Source organism: Poecilia mexicana, unplaced genomic scaffold, assembly GCF_051168715.1.
Source record: "Poecilia mexicana isolate PSO_F unplaced genomic scaffold, ASM5116871v1 scaffold_18, whole genome shotgun sequence".
Classification (NCBI taxonomy): Eukaryota; Metazoa; Chordata; class Actinopteri; order Cyprinodontiformes; family Poeciliidae; genus Poecilia; species Poecilia mexicana.
In genome coordinates this window covers 27711145-27726339 of record NW_028263387.1, presented here as the reverse complement: position 1 = coordinate 27726339, position 15195 = coordinate 27711145, and the positions used below count along the sequence as shown (strand labels likewise).

At 39.9% G+C, this 15195-nt stretch overlaps 1 pseudogene across 1 annotated transcript in view; it reads right to left on the bottom strand.

The window, feature by feature from the left end:
• Positions 1 to 818: 818 nt before the first annotated feature.
• Positions 819 to 15195, bottom strand: part of LOC106910384 (uncharacterized) — a 65945-nt pseudogene continuing 51568 nt past the window's right edge. The window contains exons 6-9 of the transcript XR_015766000.1: positions 5883 to 6068; positions 5683 to 5766; positions 2148 to 2552; positions 819 to 862 (exon numbers count right to left, since the gene is read on the bottom strand). The product of XR_015766000.1 is annotated as an uncharacterized LOC106910384 (transcript). The remainder of the gene's footprint in view (positions 863 to 2147; positions 2553 to 5682; positions 5767 to 5882; positions 6069 to 15195) is intronic.

The following is a 15195-nucleotide window of genomic DNA, read 5'->3' as shown; positions in this document are numbered from 1 at the left end:
CAAAAGAACAGAAACAAGAGGCTACTGGTCACTGATGATGAAACAACACAAATTCAAATCAGTTCAGAACCTCGGAGAGAGTTCGGGTCATTGTTGCTCATGTTTGTTTAGTTTTTATTCAAATGCATTTTTTGTTAACAGAAACTGAGAGACCATTTTAATTTTTGTTTATTTTGTTTATCAGTTCCAAAAATGTTCTTTTGAAAATAAAGTGCATTTACTTTTGGCAGGATGTGCTGGTATTATTATGTCATTACCATTACAACAGTTTAAAATGGTCTTCAAACTATGTTATTTATCACAATAATGTTTGAGACAATTAATCACTCAGCAAAATGTGTTATCGTGTCAGGGCTACGTACCATTATGAAGGAGATAAACAGGTTTTTACAGCGAGTCACTAAAGATGTCATGGAAATTTATCTGAAGCTAAGCAGCAGACCACAGGCTTCTTGACCATCTTTAGAAATGAAACTTTTCACCACAAAGTAGAAAACAACAAGAAACCACCAAGAGGAACCAACCAGTCTGAGCTGCTGGTTGGAACATGAGAAGTTAGAATTATGTGTTATCACTCTTACATTGCTATTCTTGATTTTTATTTACAGGTTTTAGCTTTTTACTGTGTGTGAACCAATGCTGTGTTGAAACTTCTGACCCGCTCTCAGAATGTCTCTGCAGTATGATTGTCTCTAACCACAGAATGTTCCCCTGTGTGAGAAATCGCTCTCATGAGAAAGGACTGGATGACCTGCGTGCAGAGACAAAACTTGCTTTTCCCTTTTATGTCTCCCTTCTCTGAAAATAAAAGACAAGCTCTAACGGAAGGTGAGCAGCTTGTAGAGGCGGTTTGCTGAGCCTTCTGGTGATCAGACCGACATGAGAGGAAACCAAAACAGCTTTTTGCAAAAGCTTGGTTGAAAACTAATAAACGTTGTCTGTGGTTCTTTCTATATGTAGGTTGAGAAAATACCCATCAAGAAAGTTTCACTTCTCACTGCACATCAGTAAAGATACTGCAGGTGAAGACGGTGCTAAATGTGTCTGGGCACTACAACTGCCTGTTATAATAGTTAAAACATTAAATATACCAATATTCACAGTTGGTATCATCACAGTATAACCACAGATGTTTGCAGTCTTCCTAATCTTGGGAAAATTAGCCAATCACCACCAAGAAACAAGGACAGTGCAGGTTGTTATTTTAAATGGTAATTTGTTTTTACAAACTCACCTGGTTAAATAAAGCTTTAATATATAAGAAATCTGCAAATATTTTAAGAGCTTCATCCGTCAATAGGTGAATCTGCAAAACTAAACTGAACAGTCTGACTTTAAATATAATTCATTAAAGAACTACAGACACATTCCCACATGAAATCAACTCACCCAACATTTTATTTACACAAACAATGCTCCCTGATCTAAATGATTCATAATGAGAAACGAATCACTGACGTCTATCAGACCATAGAGCTACAGAAACAAAATGACTAGAAGAGATCCATCCAGAAAGTCTCTAAAGAAGCTAAAACAACATTTAAAGGACTGCAGGCCTCAGCTGCCTTAAGGTTCAACAGAAACCAAACATTGACCTCAATGGGAGAGTTACCCGACCAGAACCACTGCTGACCAAAGAAATCTCACATTTCCATCTGTTTTCTGTTTGTGGGAAACCTTCTGTTGATCAGAAAGACTTGGTCTGTGGACTGAGGAGATAAAAATGCTTTCCATCGGAAACAGTTTGAATCAGTGATGTTTCCCTTCCTGTTTCTCCTAATACAGTAATGTTGTATTGTTTTCTAAGTCTGGGTTTATGCTGTCCTTTTGAGTAACTTTGTCTCACTTTGGAGAATCAAAGAAAAGAAAACCTGTCAAGCCAACAGCTCAGAATCTGTCTATAGATGAAACTTTAACCCAAATTCTGAATTTAAGTTGAAACCATTGAAGGGATGTTAGAGATTTATTCCAGAACCATCTTCAGACTTTCAGACCAGCTGGTGACAGACTGAATCTGTTTGATATTCTACCAGGTTCTTCTCCTGCCTCAGTCACTGTTTGTCAGAACTATACAATGTATCTAGAATACCAGTGAACCTGTTCAACACAGAGCAGGATGAGTGGAAGGAGCTGAAGAGCAGTTTTACCTCTGGTCTGTCGCTCGTTTCCCTTGTTTCTGGTCTTTGGCTCGTTTCTGGTCTTTGGCTCGTTTCCCTCGTTTCTGGTCTTTGGCTCGTTTCTGGTCTTTGGCTCGTTTCCCTCGTTTCTGGTCTTTGGCTCGTTTCCCTCGTTTCTGGTCTTTGGCTCGTTTCCCTCGTTTCTGGTCTGTGGCTCGTTTCCCTCGTTTCTGGTCTTTGGCTCGTTTCCCTTGTTTCTGGTCTTTGGCTCGTTTCCCTCGTTTCTGGTCTGTGGCTCGTTTCCCTCGTTTCTGGTCTTTGGCTCGTTTCCCTCGTTTCTGGTCTTTGGTTCGTTTCCCTTGTTTCTGATGACGATCTCTCCATAAATCACATCGTCTCTTCTGACAGCAGAATAAACCACAGATTGATCGTTCTCTGGAAAAACACAAATATACGATATTTTATACGTGAATCTGAATGTATAAAATAAACTCTGTGATGGCAGGAATCCATCACTAATGATTGTTAAAAATAGAGGAATCTTCTATTCAACAATGAGTTTTCTCTAATTAAATATTTAATCACCACAAGGTAATAATTTTGACTCAGTTACTTTAAATACCTTTAATTTCTGGCAATAGAAGGATATTTCTATATATAGAAGGATATTTGTGAGTGATGGAGTCATGGGATACTAATAAATGTAACATTTTAATATGAGATAAAGTTTTATTTCTTGTCTACTTCTCTCTGTTTTAGTGGAAAATGATCTGCTCCACATTTAGCTGAAACAGAAACAGGAACCTGAACGACCGCAGAGTTTATTAAAGTCATTTAGCAGAAAAACCTCAAACTGCAGAACAGAAGGTGAGAAACGACCAACATTTACCAGAATAAAGAGCTGATAGTTGTATTTGTCTAACATGATCACTAATTATTTAGTAATAAAAAATAACATTATATATTTTAGAGAACTGAAGAGCACCAAGTCCCACATATGTATCAGTGATATTTGTTTAAATTTAGATGTTTTTGTTGGTAAATAATTTGTGAACGGCTCAAACCTGTTTAGAAACAGAAATTAATTTAGTGAAGAAAACAATAAAAGCTTTAATATTTCAACATTCTTCACTTTTATTTCTAAAACATACCAACACCTGTTTATTCCTTCATAATGTTGATATCAGTGAATCATTTTCTGATCTTATGAAGGTCTTTGAAATCCACAAACCTATAAATGTCACTGTTTTAGCTTTTATTAAAACTTATTTTTCTAAACAGTTAAAGCTGCAGTATGTAACTTTTATTTAAAAAACATTTGTTGAAACGGTCATTATGGTCAAACATGACAGATAATGTGGAAAAGTTGAGCTCTAATGCCTTCTCCCAGTCCTCCCAGTGCCAAATACACCATGTTCCAAATTATTATGCAAACTGGATTTAAGTGTCATAAAGATTTATCTTTTGTTGTGCTATTAAACTCAGATAGTATTGTGTCTCAGGGTTCTTTGAATCACTATAATTAAATTCAGAGAGCTGGTTGATTGATGAGCCGGAGTTTCAAGCGTCTGCCTAAATAAATCTTCCTTATTTTAATTGTAAGTAGTTCCTTAAATGTCCTGTGAGATGATATACTTACCCGTGTATCGATAACAACTGGAACTTTCAATATCCAGCAAGTTATTTTCGCAATATACCGTCTATAAAACGAGTGCCCCCCGGATTAATTACCTCTCTGCAGCTGCAGCTGTGAAGTTACCGTATTAACCCGATACTTGCTGGAAAGTGCAACGTCTCCCCTTTCAGAAACCGTTGGAATTTTTCAGATAGCGCTACGTGTGGCGGAATTACGGTACTGCAAATTTAGATGTGTCGCCGGCGACACATCCCGCCCAGAAGGGTTAAAGCAGGGGTGTCGAAATCCAGTCCTCAAGGGCCTCTGTCCTGCAACTTTTAGATGTGTCTCTGCTGCAGCACGCCTGAATAGAATAATTAGGTCATCAGCAAGGCTCAGGAGAACCGATCTACACAGGGAGGAGGTAATTAAGCCATTTCATTCCAGTGTTTTGTACCTGTGGCACATCTAAAAACTGCAGGACAGCGGAGGACTGGAGTTTGACACCCCTGGGTTAAAGGAAATCTACTATAGAAGGACGTTCCACATAGTTAATCAGCCTCAGGTTTCAGGTAATATGGGGAAGAGAAAAGATCTCTGCTGATGAAAATCATCAGATAGTGTAGACCAGGGGAGCCAAAGTGGGTCCTGGAGGCATCCTGCATGTTTTATTCTCTCCCTGGTTTAACGCACCTGGATCAAATGATGCTCGTTAGAGGCCTAAGAGGAACATTGACCTGCTGAGGAGATTGTTGCTACGGCTAGTTAGCGTCAGAGTTGGGTAGAACAAGTAATATTTACATTTACTTGAGTAACTTTTTTGAAAAATGTACTTTTAGGAGTATTTTTACTATGCTGTACTTCTTTCCCTTACTTGAGTAATTCTATTCTGAAGTATTTCTTCTCTTGAGTAAAATTTCTGGATTTTCTTCCCACTGAATGACAAACAAACATGTTTCAATCAAAAATCCACCATGCAGACTCACACCTGCAGTTTCTGTTAAAGTTTCAGAAGTTTTTTTATTGAAGGAATTTGATTTGGAAAATTTTGATTTTACCTGATTTTATTTTTGTTACCTATTTGAATTATTGCAATTAAAATACCAACATTTCCACTTAACTTTATATTTTGGTTTGTCTGATTACCTAATTTATAAATATTAAACTAATTAATTTGATCATTTCCTCAGAACTTGAATCATTTCTTGAATTGATATTTTTTACCTTTACTTGAGGAAACATGTTGAAATTATGCTTCTCTTACTTGATTACAGTTTCTGGGTACTTTACCCACCTCTGGTTAGCATAGCCACCAGTGACAATAGAAAAATGTTCTTTCTATAATGGAAAGTTATTTCTCTGCCATTAGCACATTTAGCAGTTAAACATGAGGATGATTGACAGCGCTAAGACCCTCCTCCCTCTGACTGGAAGGGTTTCCTTTAAGCCAGGGGTGTCAAACTCCAGTCCTCAAGGGCCGCTGTCCTGCAACTTTTAGATGTGTCTCTGCTGCACCACACCTGAAAAGAATAATTAGGTCATTAGCCAGGCTCAGGAGAACCGATCTACACAGGGAGGAGGTAATTAAGCCATTTCATTCCAGTGTTTTGTACCTGTGGCACATCTAAACACTGCAGGACAGCGGCCCTTGAGGACTGGAGTTTGACACCCCTGCTTTAAGCTCTAGTGGCCTTTATCTGAGAGGTCGGACAGGAAGACGGGTAATGAAAGAGGTGAAGACATGATAAAGTCCTCAGGCCCAGATTCAAACCTGACATCCACATTGAATGCTAAGGCCTCCATATGTGGGCCCAGGTTTACATGGTGACAGTTTTAACAAATATGTGGAAAACACATTTTTTATAAATACTGAAACTTAAGCTAAAGGTGCTGAAGTCATAAAGTTTATTTAACTCTAGATCTGCAACAAACAGAAACAAATAATTTCACCTTGATTTGATTTGTTCTTCTGTCGGTGATGTGAAATTCTCATGTCACTGTAAGAGATACTTTCCTCTCCAACTTCTGGGTGACCTAAAATAAAACACAATCACGATTTACTGTGATGTTTAAAGATTAAAATGTTTCAGTTTGTAAATGTTCATTTATATTTAACTAACAGAAAATGGATAAATAAATGTTTGTCTCACCTTCAGGTTTTCTCTGAACGCGTCGTTTCACCAGTAAAACCAGAATCAGCAGGAAAACCAGAAGAATCACACATGACAGAGACACCAGGATGTAGAGAAGAGACTGGGAGGAAGATGAAGATGATGATGGAGGAGAGGGTGGAGAACCAGAAGTGGTTGGAGGATCAGAAGTGGTTGATGGTTTCTCTAAAATAAAGTTTTATTAAATATTTGCCCATTTTTTAATGAAAACCAAAGTTAATCTTTTCATCCTCTGACCTTCCACAGAGATCCTGCTGGATTGAGACTCTCCCTGACCGCTGATGCTGCACTTATAGAGGCCTTCATCAGAGCTGGAGACATGGAGGAGGGTCATGTGACCTGATGGTCCATCACCAATGAAGGAGCCATCTTTATAGAAAGCAGCTGGGAGGTTGTGGGCTGGACTCTTTGCTCTGCAGCTCAGAGTGACGTCATCTCCCTCCATCACAGGGAGGACAGGACTCTGCAGGATCACTGATCCACCTCAACACAGAGACAAACTACAGCATTTCATCCATTTCCACACAGCAACACTAACTCCACAGTCTGATCTTACCAGAGACAGAGAGCTGGATGCTGCTGCTGCTGCTGCTGGAGGATCCAGACATGGACTCACACCAGTACAGGCCAGAGTCATCAGGGTACAAATAGCTGATTTCACAGGTAGAACCGACTGAATTCCCCCATCCATCTCCACATCGCTTCCTGCTTGTGTTTCTCCTCACAGTCCCTCCATCCTCACAGATCAGAGTCACTGATTCTCCTCTGAAGAACCAAGATCTGCTGGGACTCACAGTCAGACGAACTGGAGAGACTGAAGAGATTCAATTATCATTATTTTAGTTGTAAATAATAATAATTAACATCATATTCAATAATTATCCAAATTAACATTTTTCATTAAATTCTTGGACATAACCTTGAATCCAAAGGATGAATATTTAAAATCATTTTAATGTAACAAAGTTCACCAACCTTCATCTGTTGAGCAGCTCAGCAAGAAGATCAGAACTAGAGAAAAATAAAAATACATATTTATTAGTTTAAAATGAAGCTGTGCTCTGATTTTGTGTAATTCAGCCAGTTTTTTTTTATTACCTCTGCTTTTATATTAAGATGCTGTTATTTATTTATAAAGGTAAAATCTATTATTCTCTTCAATTTTTTTAAACAGCGTTGATTCACAATAATCATCTCCTGCCATTTATTGGACTGATCACTTTCATACTCAGACTCATCCAGTCCCCCAGTAATTATATCATTAAATCCGTCCAGTAAAATGTCTCCAGTGTCTCTCAGACAGAGAGAAATGCTGATCCAGCAGAAAGAGACTAAAACTTGTCTACTTACAGATCAGACAGTGAGATGTTCCTTCCATTGTTCTTCTCAGTGATCTGACCTGACGATGTTTCACTGAAGCTGAGAACGGCTGGCTGAGCCGCCTACTTCCTGCTGCTGGTCCGTCTGCTGCAGGCAGGGGGCAGAGAGAGGAGGGGGGGCAGAGAGAGGAGGGGCTGCAGGGCAGGAAGGACGTTAATCAGGGATGTATGATTAATAATGTAAGTTGAAAGTATTGTGATGAACATGGAGGACATCCATCCATCTTCTTCCTCTTTATCCAGGATCGGGTCACAGGGGTAGCAGCCTAAGAAGGCTGTGGAGGTGAACAAATACATTTTTACTGTTTTTTTTTTGTTTTTTTTCCCAGAAACAAGAATTTCTGAAATAAGTTTTAAAATCTCTGAATAATTATTAAATTAAAACACTGGATGAATCTGGACTAAGTGAACATGGAGGAGCTTCAGCTGAGAGAAAGAGGAAGATGATGGAGAAGATTCATGGATGTGATGAAGAAGAGAAGAGAGGTTGTAACTGAAAGAAAATGATTTTAATCTTTCATAATAAAGCTTCTATGAACATCAGTGTGGTTCTACATAGAAATATCCACAGAGTCTGGAGAATCTTCCCATAATGTTTTCCTGAGGCCTCTAGACCAGTTAGATACTGGGACCTTGAGGATGAATCCAGGACCAGAACCATGCAGTAGAACCAGGGCCGTGCAGAGCTAATCTAACTTTTCCCTGATATGTATTGGAATATGAATGAAATAATTATTGATGTGGCAGGTCACAGCTTTGACACCTGGGTGGTGTGTGTGCCGATGTGGGCGTGATGTCACCAGGTATGAATGGGAAGGACCTCAGTGAAGTCACCACCCCCCCCCCACCTTCTTCAAATCAGACAAAATTGGTGTCAAACGTTTGTGCTGCCATCATTTTAGAGATAAGAAAAATGCTCTTCAGGGGTCAAAAGTGGGGGGGAGGGCTGGTTGACCTTTTGACCTCTATCCTTTCATTAATATCAAAGCCAAACCAGCACAAACGTAGCCGAGTTGATTGACACCATTTTGTCTGATTTGGAGGGGAGGAGCAGCTTCACTCAGGTTATCAGCCTATGTTGGCGCTTATTGCTTAGCCTGGTCAGTCTGTGTATTAGATCTGGGCTCAGTCTATATAACATTTAAATCATGACAATCTTACAATCATTGAACAAAGAAGTGACCTGGAGTTTGAAACAGATGATTCCCCAGGTTAACCCAGTGCGGTCCTCATACTCCATTAGCTCTGCAGTCAGAAAATGACAACTGAATGAGCTTCTCGTTGGAAAGGCACATCTGGATTCTTTGCTTCTGCTTGGAACAGTTTGGAAGCGGCAATGACACACCGAGCGCTGATTCCTTCACTGCAGCTCAATCAAGTCTTCTGGAACTGAGGTATGGACACACCGACTCGCTTTGAAGAGGAATTAAGGACAAACAGGAAATGAGTCAGCTAGATCTAAATGAAGCTCCGTTGTAAGGGGCAAAGACTAAAACTGTTAAAGCATTATAAAACAGCTTCAAAATGATCTCAACCAAAGGTTCATAAGAGAAACAGAGCTTATGCATAACACAAAGTGTTCAGCCTCATTGTAATGATCTAAAATTGTTGCTTGAAAATGCAAATCTGTACGAGTGTTATTCCCGTTTCCTACTGAAGAACAAGACACCAGCAGCCTCATGTCTAAATCGGCATGCGCACAATGTGCAGTCCCATATTTTACGCAAAAGTCGGCATGTATAAAAAGTTACTTTGCTCAAATATACGCAGTTTTGCTGCCGTGAAAATGTGCGGCAGCCACAAACTGAACTACAAAGTGTCAAAACTCAAATACATTGAAATCTGATTACATTCAATGATTAGCCCAAGAAGCATCAAACTGATGTTTTTCATGTTTTTATTGCTTAAACGTAATGAAACTGAGCCGCATTTATCCCCAATCAATAAGCCAACACACAAGAAAATAAGGATGTTAAAACCTCGCTCAAACATAAATAGTACTTTATCAGTTTGTCTCATAAAGATGCAACTCATTGGTCCATGAGCCGAAGTGCATGAAATGCATCTATGAGGTCATTTCATCCTCACTAAAAAGAAAACAGGATCAGCAGATTAACTCTAAACAGGATTGATTATTTTTAAGGTGATCAAGGTGTGTCTGCAATCACATGCGGCAACAGCTGCATAAAGGTGAGCCATGTAGTTGGAGCTTTGTGTGGTGACACCAAGGTAAAAATCTGATACTCTGCCCCTCACAGCCAGGTAACCAGAGGTCGTCAACGCCACCTTGGGAATTTCACCCACAGAAATGGATTACCAGTAGGCACTTAAGGTTCGTGACCAAAGAGAACAAGACTTTTCCAAAAGTCAATTACATTTTATTGTTTCTAAAAAAGGACAATCAAAACATAAACCACAATAGGAAGGGAAGTGCACAGTACTGAGGCCTACCAGCAGGGGGAGGGTGGTCCAAATATGGGGAACTGGTTCCTAAAAAAAATAAATCCAAAATAAATCACCCCAAACGCTTGTGAACAGACATTCAATCGTGAAGAAATCCCAACACCGGTCCAGTCTCTGGAGGCCCCTCCCACTGCCTTCAGCCTGGAGACAAAAGGGTGTTAAACAAGCAAATACTACAATTTAAACTTGGCCAAAGACTAAAATAAATACTTTAATAGAATAATCTAAGAATCCAAGGCTGCTACCTGCAGCAAGGCTGGAGGCCACACAACATAGAACGCTCCAAAGTAACAAATTTAAACCAAAAAGATCCAAAACTAAGAAACCAAACGAGACAAAAATGAAACAAAGTCGAACAATGAAACAAGGTAAACTAAAAAAAAAATGAAACCAAGCAGTGAAACAAAACAGCAGGGTCTCCAGTGAGCTGCAGCAGTGTCTGGAATTAAATCAAAAGGTTAGTAGGTGATTTACAGATGGTGGAAGGCAGAGGAAACCATCGTCACCTACCAGAGCTGGATGCCTTCACCCCAAACCAGAGGATCAGCTTTCCAATATGTTCTATATATAAATTGTTATTTTTGGTGTTATGGAGCTGTATGGCTGCAATAACACAATACATACCCATTTTACATTAAACTGCAGTGGGGAGGGTGAATTACAGCCACACCCCAGTACCCAGCAGGAGACTTCCAGTGGTTTCTAGGTTTAAACAATTCAAATCAAACTCTGAAATTGTAGGTCTTATGCAGAAGGAGAAACATTACTTACTGATGTTAGCATTTTAGACCTGCATGCTGCACAAGCAACCTTCCCAACAACGTTACGTACTGCAGTGACCAAATGCCAGCATAAGCAACCAGGTGAGTCTCCCTTTATACTCTCCACCCATCATGAGGTGATTAGGGGCCCAGGTGTTCTGAATATTGGGGCAGGCTTCTTCCTGCTACATTCGGGTCTGATGGAGAACATCGCCAATGGAAAGATTAAGAGGGAGGATTGATCAGAGATCATATTGATCTGCTGGGAAATGCTGATGATGGTTTATTAATATTTAGACCACGGGTGTCCAAAGTCGGTCCTGGAGGCCCGGCGTCCAGCATGTTTTATTCTCTCCCTAGTGGTTGTAACAACCTCCTCAGCAAGTCAGTGTTCTCCTTAGGCCTCTAACGAGCATCATTTGATGCAGGTGCATAGGGAGAGAATGCCGGGCCTCGAGGACCGACTTTGGGGACCCCTGGTTTAGATTAATCCAGACTGATCATCCTGGATCTCTGAGCAAAACTTAAAGAGAGCCGTGCGGTACCGGTACCGGTCCAGCTGCAGCCATCCTTCAGTCGAGCCGCGCGCTTTGTGAATGCGCCTTATGGACATAAAGCATCTTTATTCTGTAAATGTACAACTTATTCACATGATTCTGCTATTTAGAATAAACGTCCACATTCTCACTCAAAGGATCTGTTGTGATCTGTGTTTTCTGTGTATTTATTTTGAGGTTTTTCTGTGTTTAGTCTTTTCCCCTGTGAATCTCTGTTTCTTCCCTGTTGGTTCCCAGCTGTGTCTAGTTTCCTGATTACCCTCCCAGCGTATTTAGTCCCACCTGTTGTCTTTGTCTGTTGTCGGATCCTTGTTGTGTGTGCATCTCTGTCTTCCTCATTGCGCCCTGTGCAACCTGTTTGGATTCTGTTCTTTTGTGGATTATTCATCATTAAACCATCATCACCTTCATCCTGGGTCTGCCTGCATCTTCCCTTCCCTTCCCTCACCAAACCACCAGATCATGACAGGACCCTCTGACTCTGTCTTTAAATCCTGGCTGAACGTGATACTGTTCAGACAGGCATTTGCACGGTCTCTTTATTTTTCTTTAAAATATATTTTTATTTTTGTGAGGTGACATTGTGTGCACTGAAAGCACCTTTTAAATAAAATATATAATTATTATAAATACCAATACTGCTTCAAACAAGGATGTTGCCATGGTTACTGCTTCACGTGGTGACAGACTTGCGGTGTATTTATAATGATTCACATTAATATGCAGGGGTGCTGCCAGGAATCTTGGGCTCCCTGCAAAAAAATTAAATTGGACCTCCTGCCCCCCACGCAGCTGCGGTTACAATTTTTTGAGTCTATTTGACCCATAAAATGCGTCACAATTTTAAAAGCCTGCATCTGCCTTGCTCTTTGGTTCAATACTGATAAATAACACAATATTTACTGCTCATGAATTTAACACCCAACAGTCCACATCCAGTATGCAAGTAGGTTGCTTAAATTTCTTCTATTAGTTTTAGATACTGAAATGTCTCTCCATGAGCAACAGTCAAAAGCAACATGCAAAACACACATAAAGCAATCCAGACTTCTAAAAATGCTAAGTAGTTGCATTTTATTCAAGCTGCAGTATAACTTTAATAAAAAATATGTTTTCTCCATATTTATGTTAAAGCTGTCACCATGTCAGTTTGTTATGAGACAGATAATGTGTGAAAACAATCAATCTCCTCCATCTCCTCCATGAATTACTATTACTGGTTAAAGTAATGCACCGTTCTGACCAAAACAACCAGTCAGAACCAGGAGGAGGGTCTTAGCGCTGTCAATTAGCCTCATTCACTCACTGCTAAATGTGCTAATGGGGGAGAAACAACTTATCATTAAAAGAAACTGTTTATCTGCCATTATTGGTAGCTATGCTAACTAAACTGAGCATTCACAGTTTGAATCTGCACAGCTCTGTGCTATGCTAGCTGCAGAATAGCACAGAGTGAGGGGAGGAAGGATGAGTAGCACCACATGAGATTGTGATTGACAGCACTAAAACTCTCCTGCCTGACTGGTTGTTTCTAGAGAACCCTGGGAGAAAGCAGAGGAAATAGATTTTACACAGATTACCTCTCATATCATACTGTCACAACATAATGACAGTTTTAACAAATATGTGAAAAAAATATTTATATAAAAGTTACATAATGCATCTTTAATTTCACTCAGGAGAGGACAGGTCGGGAGGGACGTGGGTTAGAGCTGCTGCTGACTGACTCATCTGTTAAGTGGTAAAAGGTAAAGGGAACAAGTTAAATGTTGGTAATTTTTTCCTTAATTCATTAAATGCTAGTGAAAAGGAGGTAAACAGTAATCTGTAGCTAAGCTAATTAAGCTAAATGGTTGATAATCTCACACAGTCTACTCACCTCTCTTGGAGAAAAACTGGGTTATAAATTAACACTCTTGCCTTTTTCTCTCTCTCTCTCTATTTTATTTTTGAAAACCTGATTTTATAACTTTTATTAGCAGCATATTAACTGTTTCAGTAGTTTGTGTTTCCTACTGTCTGCAGCTGAACAGTGTCACTCTGAAGCTCCAAGCAGGAACGAACCATTTAACGCAGATTGGGGGGTTCAGGGCAAATATGGATATGTGTTTTATGATCTGGGAGTGGAAACATTAAATTTCTACTATTAAAAACAATCTTCGAAAACACAGTATGATTAATTTTGTAACTGACAGGGCCCCGATTCTTTTTATTTTATTTCTATGAACAATAAATAAATAAATAAATAAATTGTGGAGGGCCCCCTGCTGGTCAGGGTCCCTAGAATTGTCATCACTTTCCCCCCCTATACCGCACCCCTGTTAATAAGTATTTATGGAGGCGCAGACCCGCAGCTGCTCTATTTCCCGCAAATTGGGATTTATAAAGGAAAGGTGCGCACGGCTTTGCTATCCGATTTTTTTTTAGCCGCCCTTTTCTAAATTTTTCTGTAAACCCAGTTTAAGTGTGAAAACTGTGCATTCTTTTATGCATGAGGCCCTTGGGGTCTCATGTCTAAAGTGGGGTACACACAAAAAATGTGCGGCGCCATATTTTACGCACAAGTCGGCATGTATAAAAATTAACTTTGCGTCAAGGTTTGATCTGATACGCACACTTTTTCGTTGGCGTGAAAACGTGCGGCAGCCACGTAAACTTTTTCTGTGGACAATATCAAACCACAAAGAGTCAAAAGTCACCTAAATACTCTGAAACCTGACTACATTCGATTATTTAGACCAGGAAGCATCAAACCGATGTTTTTCATGATTTTAATATTTTATTGCTTAAACATAAACGATGAAACTAAACTATGTTTATTCTCAGACAATAAGCTAACACACACACAAAATGAAGAAAATAAAACTAAAGGAAGGTAAAACTTCACTCCAATGTCTCATAAAGATGTAACTCATCGTCTGAAAGCATCTGAGGCTCATTTCATTCTAACTGGAGAGAAAACAGGCTGATCAGCAGATGGATCCACCAGGTTCGGTTCTGATCAGGAGACGATCAGGTCCATCAGCAGCTGATCCAGGTGAGCCGCTACCTGAGGAGCTTTGGCTCTGATGGAGGATTGATCACAGATCAGATCGATCTGATGGTCGATCAGCGTTTAGATTCATCCAGACTAATCATCCTGGAGCTCTGAGCAGAACTTAGAGCGGTACCAGCGGTACCGGTACCAGAGAAATGACATGTGATTTACAGGAGAAGTTCAAAAGAAGAGCAGCGTACAGTCGCAATGTTCGGTTTGTAGAAAGGCAAGTGAAGATGGCCAGTGATCCACTTTTTGGTGATATCCAAGATTCTTCATCTAGACCAAAGAAGGATGTTGGAGTCTATAAATCACAGCAGCGATTGAAGATAAAAGGAAGTAGTTTTGCTACTGTTGTTGGAGATATGCAGAAGAAAGCTGATCCTGAAGTAAAGAAAGGAAGAGAGACAGCTGTCATAAAGAGTTGTTTATGTTGTGGAGCTGGACATTCCTTGGACACATGCCCTCTACTGGAAAGGAGGACACATGGGGAGAAGATGACATTTCTGAAAGAAAATGGGGTTTTAGCTGTTTATGCACTGGGCACATCAGCAAAGACTCTAAAAGGCAGCATCACTGTAAAGTGTGTAGCTCAAGACATCGCACTATGCTTCATGTCTTCTCCAAAGAAAAGGAAATTTCTCCGTCCATAAGAAGAAGGAAGTGGAGACAACAAGTGGAAGTGCCTCCATCTCTGCTCAGTCCAGTGGTCTAACTGGGGCCGGTGAGCATGGCTGTACTCTCTCTATTGTACCAGTCAGTGAAGTCTACAAAGAGCCAAAAGACAATAGTAACGTATGCTTTTTTAGACCCTGGAAGCTCTGCATCATTCTGTACTGAAGAACTGATGAACAGATTAAATGTCACTGGGAGACATACAAGCATCCTTCTACGGACAATGGGTCAAGAGAAGATGGTTGGAAGCAACATTGTGTTAAATGTTTAGATTTCTGGGCAGGAGGAAGACATCTATAATCTTGTGTCAGATAATCTAAATCAATGTTAGGAAATAATTAAAACTTTTTAAGATTTGCAAAATCTCTTAGCCTTCCTAGCGGGACTGGACCCGGTATTACACCAAGCACTATGGCTAAC